Source organism: Culex pipiens, unplaced genomic scaffold, assembly GCF_016801865.2.
Source record: "Culex pipiens pallens isolate TS unplaced genomic scaffold, TS_CPP_V2 Cpp_Un0089, whole genome shotgun sequence".
Lineage (NCBI taxonomy): Eukaryota > Metazoa > Arthropoda > Insecta > Diptera > Culicidae > Culex > Culex pipiens.
In genome coordinates this window covers 1-10,573 of record NW_026292906.1, presented here as the reverse complement: position 1 = coordinate 10,573, position 10,573 = coordinate 1, and the positions used below count along the sequence as shown (strand labels likewise).

The window sequence follows — 10,573 nt, the reverse complement described above, 5'->3', positions numbered from 1 at the left end:
CTACGAAAATCGCACGGTATGTTTTTTGAATCATAAAAAATAACAAAACTTCTATTGCATTATTATTATCATGTCTATAAGAAAAAAGTATTTGTTTTGAGAATATATGTATAAAAAAAAGTCTGTAACAATATTCATTGTATTGGAATTTGTATTGAATCCCCCCTAAAATGCTACGTCTGTTCTGAATGAAGCCAAAAAGAAAGTTGATCATTCAAGGCCATTACGAACCTTTAAATATGTAGTTTGATGTGATAAAAATTGTCATCATTTTTTTTCTTTTAAAATGCCATTTCCCCGAACGCGGTCAAGCGGAAATACCCGGTGCCCAGGAGTGCGCGCTCCGGGGCACCGGGCATTTCCGCTTGACCGCGTTCGGGGAAATGGCATTCAGGGAAATGACTATTCAGGGATATGACTAATCGGGTAAGTGGCATTCGGGATTGTGGCCCATTCGGGAAAATAGCATTCGGGGATGTGGACGATTAGGGGAAATGGGAAATTCGGGTAAATGGAATTCGGAGAAATGACTATTAGGGGAAGTGTCTTTTCGGGGAAGTGGCATTCGGTGGTCGGTAATATGGGTTTCGGGGAAATGTCATAGATTCGTTCCGTTATGGCCAATTCGCTAAATATAACGGCGCAAAAGGAGAATGATGTTAGCAGTAGTCAGCCGTAGGCGTGCAGAAATCCGATCTGTCCGACCTGGACTTTGAAGCTGCGCAAACTTCATTTTGCACTCACCGGTTCCGAGCGGTTCGCCCGTGCTACAGGACATCGTTAATTTTTTAACCCGCCGACTCCGGTGACATGTCTCGCAAAAGCACCGGAACTGGCCGCAGAAACTGGTGTAGTTGACCAGAAGGAGGAGGAGGAGCAGCAGCTGGAGTTGATCAAGAAAGTCGTCAAATCGTCGTAGGCTGGCCAACAACACGGTGGAGGATGTGAACGAGAACATGGCCAAAGCCTGGGACGATGAACCACCCGAAGATGGCAAGCCTCTGTACAGCGTTCCGGAAGTTCTAACTCCACTCAGAAAACCAGTATTCTTGCATCTTCCAGTCATTGTCCATCCTGTGGGCAATACGGTTGGCATCCTACTGCTGGCCGGTTGTCCCGACACCGGTGAAATGAAACCCAGTCCGGCCAAGTGAACTGAAAAAGCAACTTTTCCTTGTTCCGACACCGGCAGTCAGGTGGACCAGCACGACTAAAGTTGCAACAGCAGCAGCAGATCATCACTGGATCTTGGGAGAGTGAAGCGGAAAAGGTCGACTAACGGAGAGCGAGCTGGAGTGGTGGAGCAGAAGGCCAGCGAAACTGAGCAGCCTTGCCTTGGGAAGAATCTGTAGAAGTTGCGGAGGAAGCGAGCTAGCCACTTCACGTGTGCGCAACCTCATTGGACCACATGACGACAAAAAGGCCGCTTCCGGATCGGATGCTGGCAAAAACGACAGTGGTAGTGTGTCTGCAGACCGTTAAGGTGCACTCGATTGAGCTCATGAACAGCATCCAACTGGCGGCACGAACAACGATTCCAAAGCCCGGAAGAATCTCCGGAACCGTGTCCCTCGAAGTTCTTCCCCGAAGATGTTTCTAAAACTTTGCTCTAGCTGCTATCCGGAAATGTTCCGGCCATGACCTTGTAAGTGACGGCGAAAACAGCGCTGCACGGAACTGGCCCGGTTATGGCCCTGCAAGTGTCCTCGAAACAACGTTACCCTTAGAACGGCGGGTGGCCTATTGCTTTTCAAATTCCGGTAATTTATTTGTCATGTTTGCATGGTTCAGTTCACTAATTGTTTATTTTTCTTTCCTAATTAGGTTCATCCGGAATCCGGAATTGCCACACGGAACGGCAATTCCAAGGTTCCCTCGGAAATTAACAGGCTGCAGGAACTGCAATACTTGGCGCCGTTGAAGTTGCAGGTTGCCAATCGAAACGCGCATGGCAACAATTGGACGACTCCAAACCTGGATCCTGACGGAAGCCGCCACCTGACCCGTGCATGACGTAAGCGAATTACGATTCCGGTCAATTACCCGCATTCCAACCTTTAGATTCCCGTTATTTTCCTCTCTTTTATCAGGCCAATATCGTCCGGAACTGGTACGAGGGACGGCCATGGCATTGCCAGCAACCTGGAAGTGCCCTTGAAACGACGCTGGACGGAACAGACCCAAGGGTCGCCAACCTGTAAGTTCTCGGAACAACGCTGCACGAAACAGGCTCGCCGAATGGTCATCGCCCCGCAAGCGCCCTCGGAAGGACGGATCAAAAGCTGCACGGACGCGCGTAATATATTCGCGGTAAGATATTCGTAACATTTTCTTGATTCAGATCACTAATTCTATTCTAACAGGTTCAAGCAATCCGGAATTGCCATGCGGGACGGCAATGGATCTCGAAGTTCCCTTGGAAAGAGGCAGTACAGAACAGGCTCGACAGAAGGTCGCCAATCTGGAAGTGGCCTTGGAACGACGCTGGAAGGAACAGTCTGAACGGTGTCCGGCCGCGGTAGATTCAAGCCATGGTGGATTATTTGCCTGTGCCATCTCATGTGCCCTCAGATGCTTCTTCACCGTAATCGGATGGTAACTTCCGCCCTTAACCGTGGCATCGTTCGCCACGATCACACAATCCACGGCCTGCGCCCAGACCCACCCCCGTAACAATGCCTGCCGCGTTGGCCCGTATATTTCATGTGCTGCCAACGAGCTCAGTTCCAAAAACGGCGAACCCGGATCCACCAACCGAAGCATCCCTTACTCGTGTGCCGCTTGCTCGCTTCCGGTCCGCCTCCGTTCAGAACCTTCCCGATAACTGAGGAACCAGAGGCCGGAACTACAAGCACGACTACCTGGAGGAACCAGCCGGTCTGGCCTGGCTGGTAGAAATTCCGGACCGAGCGGATGCCCTGAGGGAAAAAAACGATCGACGTCAAAATTGTAACATTCTTTGAAGCTATTTTTTAAGAAAATCAATGTAAACCAAGAAAAACTGAATAAAAACATAAACACCAGCAAAATATTTCAATCAAAACAACAAACAAGATGACAGATGCGAGAAAAAGAAGAAGAAGAACATAAAAAACGGGGTTGAGGCGCGTCACCACGACGTCGTTCTTACATCGGCCCCGCACGTAGGCCTCTTGCGATGTTCGAACAACCTTGACAGGTTGACGTTTCGGGTCTGATGCGTGTCTCAAAATCAGACCCGCATCGGCCCCTGTAGGACTGATCGTCGCTCTGACGATCAGACCCGGTCGGCCCCGTATTTCTTACTGGGTTTAGGCACAAAAATATCGCACACGCAACACAATTTTGACAAAATAATTAATTTTGCGCTAAAATGATGTCTCAAAGCGAATGCTTTCATTGAAACCCGGAAATTTCAAACTTGATTTTAAACATTTTTGATATACCCCCTAAAGAAATGACTTGAAATTGTGAAAAATTTCCTAAGTCAGGATGCCACACTTTGGTATTATTTTGGTATTGAAGTGTTTCATCACTTCTTCCTTTTTTATAAATTTTGACGAGATAATTAATGTTGCGCTAAAATAACCGGCTCCGTGGCTTAATGGTTACGGCTTCTGCCTCACAAGCAGAAGGTTCAGGAATCAAATCCCGGTCGGTACATTTGAAATTTGGAATCAGGAATTTGAACTTTGAATATGAACAAAAACGAAAAAAAAAGAATCAGGTGGGATTCGAACTCACACCTTTGGATTGGTGGTCTGGGACGCTAAGCAGTCGGCCATCAGAAGGTTTACACTCTAGCAGTGAAATGATCCGTAGTGTTGAAACATGTTATCTTCTCATATTAAATACGCGCTGGTCCCTGAATTGCCTGACGGGATTAGAAGTCTAAATATAGATCGAGTTTCCTTCAGATGCTTGCTTCTATGTTTAGGCGGGGCCGAACAATGCCCAGCGACCTCGGAATTGGACCGCAAGGAGCTCTGTCATTCTGAAATGGGTCGTTGGAAGCAGCGCGAGGGCTATCACCACCTAATACCCGGGACTGAGATAAGTTGTATCAGCATTCGGCATATACAAAGTCTGATACAAATTATACTTTCCCATAATATCGCTACCGGTTAGCGGGTATTGGATTGGACACACACACACACACACACACACACACACACACACACACACACACACACACACACACACACACACACACACACACACACACACACACACACACACACACACACACACACACACACATAATTAATGTTGCGCTAAAATGACATGAAACCCAAAAATGTTAAAGCTGATTTTCATTTATTTTATGTATACCCACTAAGATTTTTTTAAATCGTTGAAATTTCTCTTAGTCGGGATAACCAAATACTTTGAAAAACGAGTTAATCGACAGATAATTGAATTTTGGTGAATTTGATTGGTGCGCTGGAAGTGGGGACGCGAAGTCGTGATTATTCAGGTTATTTTTTTTGTGTGCTGGTAATCGAATAATAGCATCATTGGTGCGCTGGAAGTGGGGACGCGAAGTCGTGATTATTCAGGTTAATTTTTTGTGTGCTTTTGTGTCGCTATTCGTTTGAGGTGAGTGATTGTGGTAATCGAATAATAGCATCATTGGTGCGCTGGAAGTGGGGACGCGAAGTCGTGATTATTCAGGTTAATTTTTTGTGTGCTTTTTTTGTGTGCTTTTGTGTCGCTATTCGTTTGGGGTGAGTGATTGTGGTAATCGAATAATAGCATCATTGGTGCGCTGGAAGTGGGGACGCGAAGTCGTGATTATTCAGGTTATTTTTTGGTGTGCTGGTAATCGAATAATAGCATCATTGGTGCGCTGAAAGTGGGGACGCGAAGTCGTGATTATTCAGGTTAATTTTTTGTGTGCTTTTGTGTCGCTATTCGTTTGGGGTGAGTGATTGTGGTAATCGAATAATAGCATGCCTTACTGAATTATTTGTGTCTTGAGCGTAATTTTCGTTGAGTAATTGATGTTTTTTGTGATCTTTATTAATTGTTTTGTGATTTTCAAAGCCCTTCCTATATCATCGTTGATCGGAAGGCACGGCGTCGGGTAAATTGTGTATAATTTTTTCGATTAAGGTTTTATTTTTTATGGTAAAAGCCATTTCTATATAATGATCGAAAGACGCACTGACATTTTGGAATAATTAATAGTGGAGTGAAATAATTGTGAGTGAGTGATTTTGTGTGTTAACCAGAAAGACCTTCCCATAGCATCGTTGCTCGGAAGGCTCGCCGACGGGTCTGTTATGAAAGTCCTCCCCATAGCATCGTAGCTCGGGAGGCATCGAAAAGCCAATACCTTATCCTACTAACCCAAAAAAATATTAATCACGTGATGCTTGAAGGAGATGCTGTGGATTCAACGGTCTCAAGCGGTATCAACAAGTATATAGCGAAAAACTGTGTGCTTGATGAGTCTGCAACTTCAACTATCGGACTAACATTCCTCCCTTTCGTTGAACTGCAGGCTTCTTGGGAGGGCGCCGGTATTGACTAATAAAGCAGGGATCTTCAGAGGTTAAACAGTGAACGGATGGTTGGCTCCCACTAATCATTTTGGATTCATTGTTTAACTTCAGCTGATCTGTCAATAACGGAGTAGCAGCTCATTGGCAGTCAACCATGCTCATGCTCATGCTCATGCTCATAATTGAATTTTGGTGAATTTCAATCCAGTTTCATTTTAGTAACACTTATTTTTCGATCTTGTTATTTTTCAGAATCTTCAAGAACTTCAAGCACAGGCCGTTCATCAATGACAAATGCATTCGATGTGGTGAAGAATATCACTAAGAACATCATGGAATCATCAGGTGAGTAGATTTGGCTGTTGAAAATTAAAATACCAAATTTTGGTATTACTTGTGCAAATACCAGCGACCAAAATGTGCTCTTGGTTGCCCAGTAATTGATGGTAAAAAACCATAAAATCATACCAAAATCATGTATGTGGAAGACCACAGGAAGCATAAGCATACGTGCCCACCCGCAGTTGCTACTCCGTTATTGACCAGGACCTCCAGAAGTTACATCCACGAGCCGCGCTATCTTTCCTCGCTTCGCAACTTCTCAAAGGCCCCTATCATGCTGATCAATACCGGCGCCGGCCACGACCAGTGGTAGAGTCTCGGGGAAGTGGATGGGAATGTTAGTCCGATACTTGAGTGATAGAGACCGCCCAATCGACTGCTTCTCCGACAAAGTATCACATGAGTTTTGAGGGGGTTAGTAGATGGGTATGAGGTCAGGATTCACGAGTGGCAGTGATGTGACCATGAGCAATTTGTTTATCGGTTGAAAAATTTGAATCTTAGGCAGCCCGCTGCGGAAAGATAAATTATTGATTAATTAGAAAGTTTTTTTAATCGAACGCGTGCCAACCGAGCAGTAGTGCTATGGGCTGGACTTATCAGTATATTTTTACTAATTGTACAAATTAGATTACGCGTGCAAATTTCAAAAATAGTAAATAAAAAACGCTTTACTCTTCATAAAATCGATAGTTTGATGAGTTAATACTAGAACTGCCAGTTGGAATAAATTATTACGATCCACGATTATCAACAAAAAGAAAACAGGACACTACGTAACCGATTCTAATGAAATTAAAACAATAACTTAAACGAACTAAACCGGCGGCGTGCCTTCCAATCAACGATGATAAAAGAGGGACTTATGAAAAATAAAAGATCAAATAAAAGGCTCCGAAAACACGTTGCAGAGTAACCGCGAAGTCTCGCTACTCACAATCGAATCAACAAAATTCAAAAACGCGCGCTAATGGTCTATCTTAAATGTCAGCGTGTCTTTCGATAAACGATTCTATAGAAATGAGTTTTTCACCGCGAAAATTTAACACATTATTTGGATTGTATCAATCTACTGGTACAGTTGACAAACTAACGAAACGACAGCAAAATGATCAAGAACGCGTATACTTAATTATTTAATACCCATATTGTTTTGTCATATCGGTCTTTATCGGTGAAATCTGACGCAAATTTTAGAAGAAAGATAATGAAATTTAGGTGGATAGGTCGACTAAGAGTCATAGAAGAAGATATAAAGGACGGAAAACTAAGTCAGCGAAGGGCCATTTGAGGAAGTATGCCCAGTCAAATCAATCAGAATTCTGAAACGGAATCTAATTAGAATCGTATACAAATTCCGTTTCAAACGCAACAACCGGTTCGAACACGGAACCGGTTGTTGCGTTTGAAACGGAATTTGTATACGATTCTAATCAGATTCCGTTTCAGAATTCGGATTGAGTTAACTGGGTGTGTGTGTGATCAAGTCTTTTAGCCTTCTAATTTGGCTCTGTACAAGTACTGAGCGAAACACACAGTAAATGTACAGAGATAACTTATTCCTGCAGCGTCATCCATATGACTCCCGGACGGCCAAGGGTAAAATAATACCTCAAAATAAAACCATTTCAATACTAAGTTGAGGTCTTCTGGATTTTTGAACATTGCTTGAATACCAAAACTTGGTATTGCCATGGTTTAATTTTTAGGTATTCCCGCGCACTTGGAAAATCAGATTTTGGTATTCCTATGGTCTTCCAAATACATGATTTTGGTATGATTTCATGGTATTTTACCATCTATTACTGGGCAACCAAGAGCACATTTTGGTCGCTGGCATTTGCACAAGAAATACCTAAATTTGGTTATCCCAACTTAGAGAAATTTCAAAGTTTAAAAAAAAATCTTAGTGGGTATATAAAAAAATGAAAATCAGCTTTAACATTTTTGGGTTTCAAGGCATTTTAGCGCAAAATTAATTATCTCATCAAAATTTATAAAAACCAATAACCACAAAAAGGTGCAGCAGGCCCAGATACACGTTGGAGAACACGTCGTGCACTCGAAGAGAGCGCTCAAGTACCTCGGGGTGATGGTGGATGACCGGCTGAACTTCAACAGCCACGTCGATTACGCCTGCGAGAAGGCGGCTAAGGCGATCATGGCACTGTCGAGGATTATGCCGAACAACGCTGGACCCAGGAGCAGTAGGCGCCGCCTCTTGGCAAGTGTCGCGACGTCCATACTTAGGTACGGCGGACCGGTATGGTGGACGGCGCTGGGGACGAAGCGAAATCGAGCGCTGCTCGACAGAACGCAGAGACTGATGGCCATGCGGGTTGCAAGCGCGTACAGGACCATTTCGTCGGAAGCAGTTGGCGTCATAGCCGGAATGATCTCCATCGGCATCACACTGGAGGAGGACACCGTGCGCTACACCCGGAGAGGCACGAGAGGTATCCGGGAAGCTGCGAAAGCCGAATCGCTGGTAAGGTGGCAACGTGAGTGGGACACCACGGAGAAAGGCAGATGGACGCATCGGCTTATCCCGTCCGTATCCACGTGGGTGAGCAGAAGGCATGGAGAGGTCACCTTCCACCTCACACAGTTCCTGTCGGGCCATGGCTGCTTCAGGAAGTACCTGCACAGGTTCGGACATGCAGAGTCTCCTCTCTGTCCGGACTGCGTCGATTGCGAGGAAACACCGGAGCACGTGGTGTTCAGCTGCCCTCGCTTCGAGGCAGCGAGAAGCGAAATGCTGGCCATTATCGGAGCAGACACCAGCCCGGATAATGTGGTGCGAAGAATGTGCAGCGACATCGCCAAGTGGAATGCGGTCGTCGGAGCGGTGACGCAGATCACTTCGGCTCTCCAGCGGAGATGGAGAGACGACCAGAGGAGGAACGACTAGAAGCCTAGTCGAAAACCCACGAGTGTGGCTGTGAAGGAGAGCACGTTACGATGGTCGGCTCTACCAAATCGGTACACGTCTCGATGGTCACAGGAGTTGAGAACCCACGAGTGTGGCTGTGAAGGAGAGCACGTTATGACGGTTGGCTCTACCAAATCGGTACACGTCTCGATGGTCCAAGGAGAGGGCTGCATATGACTAACCGATCTAAAGCAACGCGATTCTTGGGCGCGGTTAAACCCTCGCATGGACTCATATGTATGTAGAACAGGAAATGGTTCTAGCACCCGGCATGGATCCTGTAAGTAGACTAGTGCAGAAAATGCAACGCCTCCCCCCGAAGTTATACCGAAAGGTGGTCTCGGGGGGAAAAGGGCACGGCGTTCAAGGACTGGTTTAGTGGGTCGGGAAAACTCTTTTTGTTTTCCCAACCCCACACTACCTGAGAAATGAATTCTCAGGTGTCTGATAGCAGATTCCGACCTTGTAAAAAAAAAAAAAAAAACACACACACACACACACACACACACACACACACACACACACACACACACACACACACACACACACACACACACACACACACACACACACACACACACACACACACACACACACACACACCCGTGAACCGTGGGGACAGGTGAGGGTCCCTGCGGAGCTTAGCTGCCAGCTACCGGGCGGGTTGCAGTAGGCGGATAGCTGTCGGCGATTGCATACATTCATTGCATCGCCCCCGGACCAGCAGCGGGAGGATGTCTAGGACGTGGCGGAATTGAACAAGGGCTCTGTTTAATTTCTTCGAAAAAAAAACCACATGGGTCCGTAAACACCTCTGTCAAGCGATCGAACGCCGCTATAAGTGTTTTAGCCCAAAACCTCACCAAACCCCGAATCCAAGATGTGACGCGACCCGTGTCGAGGGATGCATGGCTGGGGGGGTTCAACAAATTCCCAGTCGATAACGGAGCCTGTGGGGCACAGGGGCGCACCCCACACGTAATTTGCCCTTACTGCGTCACGGCAGGGCACTGGCGCAGCGGACCGTATTTCCCTAGCGACTCGTGGGATTCAAAATGAAGACAAGTGAAACAAACCAACAAAAGGGCCCCGATGCGCCCCAAGCATCGGAAAACACGGAGGTAGAAGAGGACGCAAACGTCGAAATGGCAGGAGGCGAGTCAAACGGCGGCGACACAGCAAGCGGAGTGGCGAGCGCGTTCCGTGGAAGCGGGAAGGTGTTGAGATCCCCAGTGTTGAACCAGATGGCTGCTTCGAGTCAGCAGATAGGAGTAATTGGAGAGGAGACTCCCAAGTCATCCGTACTGAACTTCGCCGGCAGTACCCCTCAGGATGGAATCCTGCTCGGAAGGACCGCGTTGCAGGAGGTCAGAAGGAGGGTCAACGAACTCTTCGATTTCATCAAGGACAAAAACAACGTCCACACCAGAATCAAGCAGATGGTGAATGGAGTCAAGGCAGCCATGAATGCCGCAGAGCGCGAAAACAGCTCGCTGGTGGTGACGCGAAATTCACTGAAGCTCAGAGCTGAAAGAGCCGAAGAAACGCTGAAGGCAAAACTGGAGGAGGAAGCGCTACGGGAGAAAGAACCGAAAACGCCGCCCGGCCCTAGCTCAAAAAGGGACAGGGAAACGCCTGGAGAGGAGGAGGATGCAAAGAAGCAGAAGCAGGAGAATGTAGACAGTCCGGACCCAGCGAAGGAGCCAGAACCAGACCCAGGGAAGGAGAAGGGATGGGAAAAGGTCAAGGAGAAGAAGCGGAAGAAAAAACCCAGGCTACGCAGGGAGCGCAACAAAGGCGAGGCATTGGTAGT

At 46.6% G+C, this 10,573-nt stretch overlaps 1 long non-coding RNA gene across 1 annotated transcript; it reads left to right on the top strand.

Annotated features, from left to right (window-relative positions):
• Positions 1–375: 375 nt before the first annotated feature.
• Positions 376–5,188, top strand: LOC120430472 (uncharacterized). The gene is made up of 4 exons (XR_008212748.1): positions 376–1,760; positions 1,825–2,014; positions 2,091–2,310; positions 2,364–5,188. It is a non-coding gene; the product is annotated as an uncharacterized LOC120430472 (long non-coding RNA).
• Positions 5,189–10,573: the final 5,385 nt, after the last annotated feature.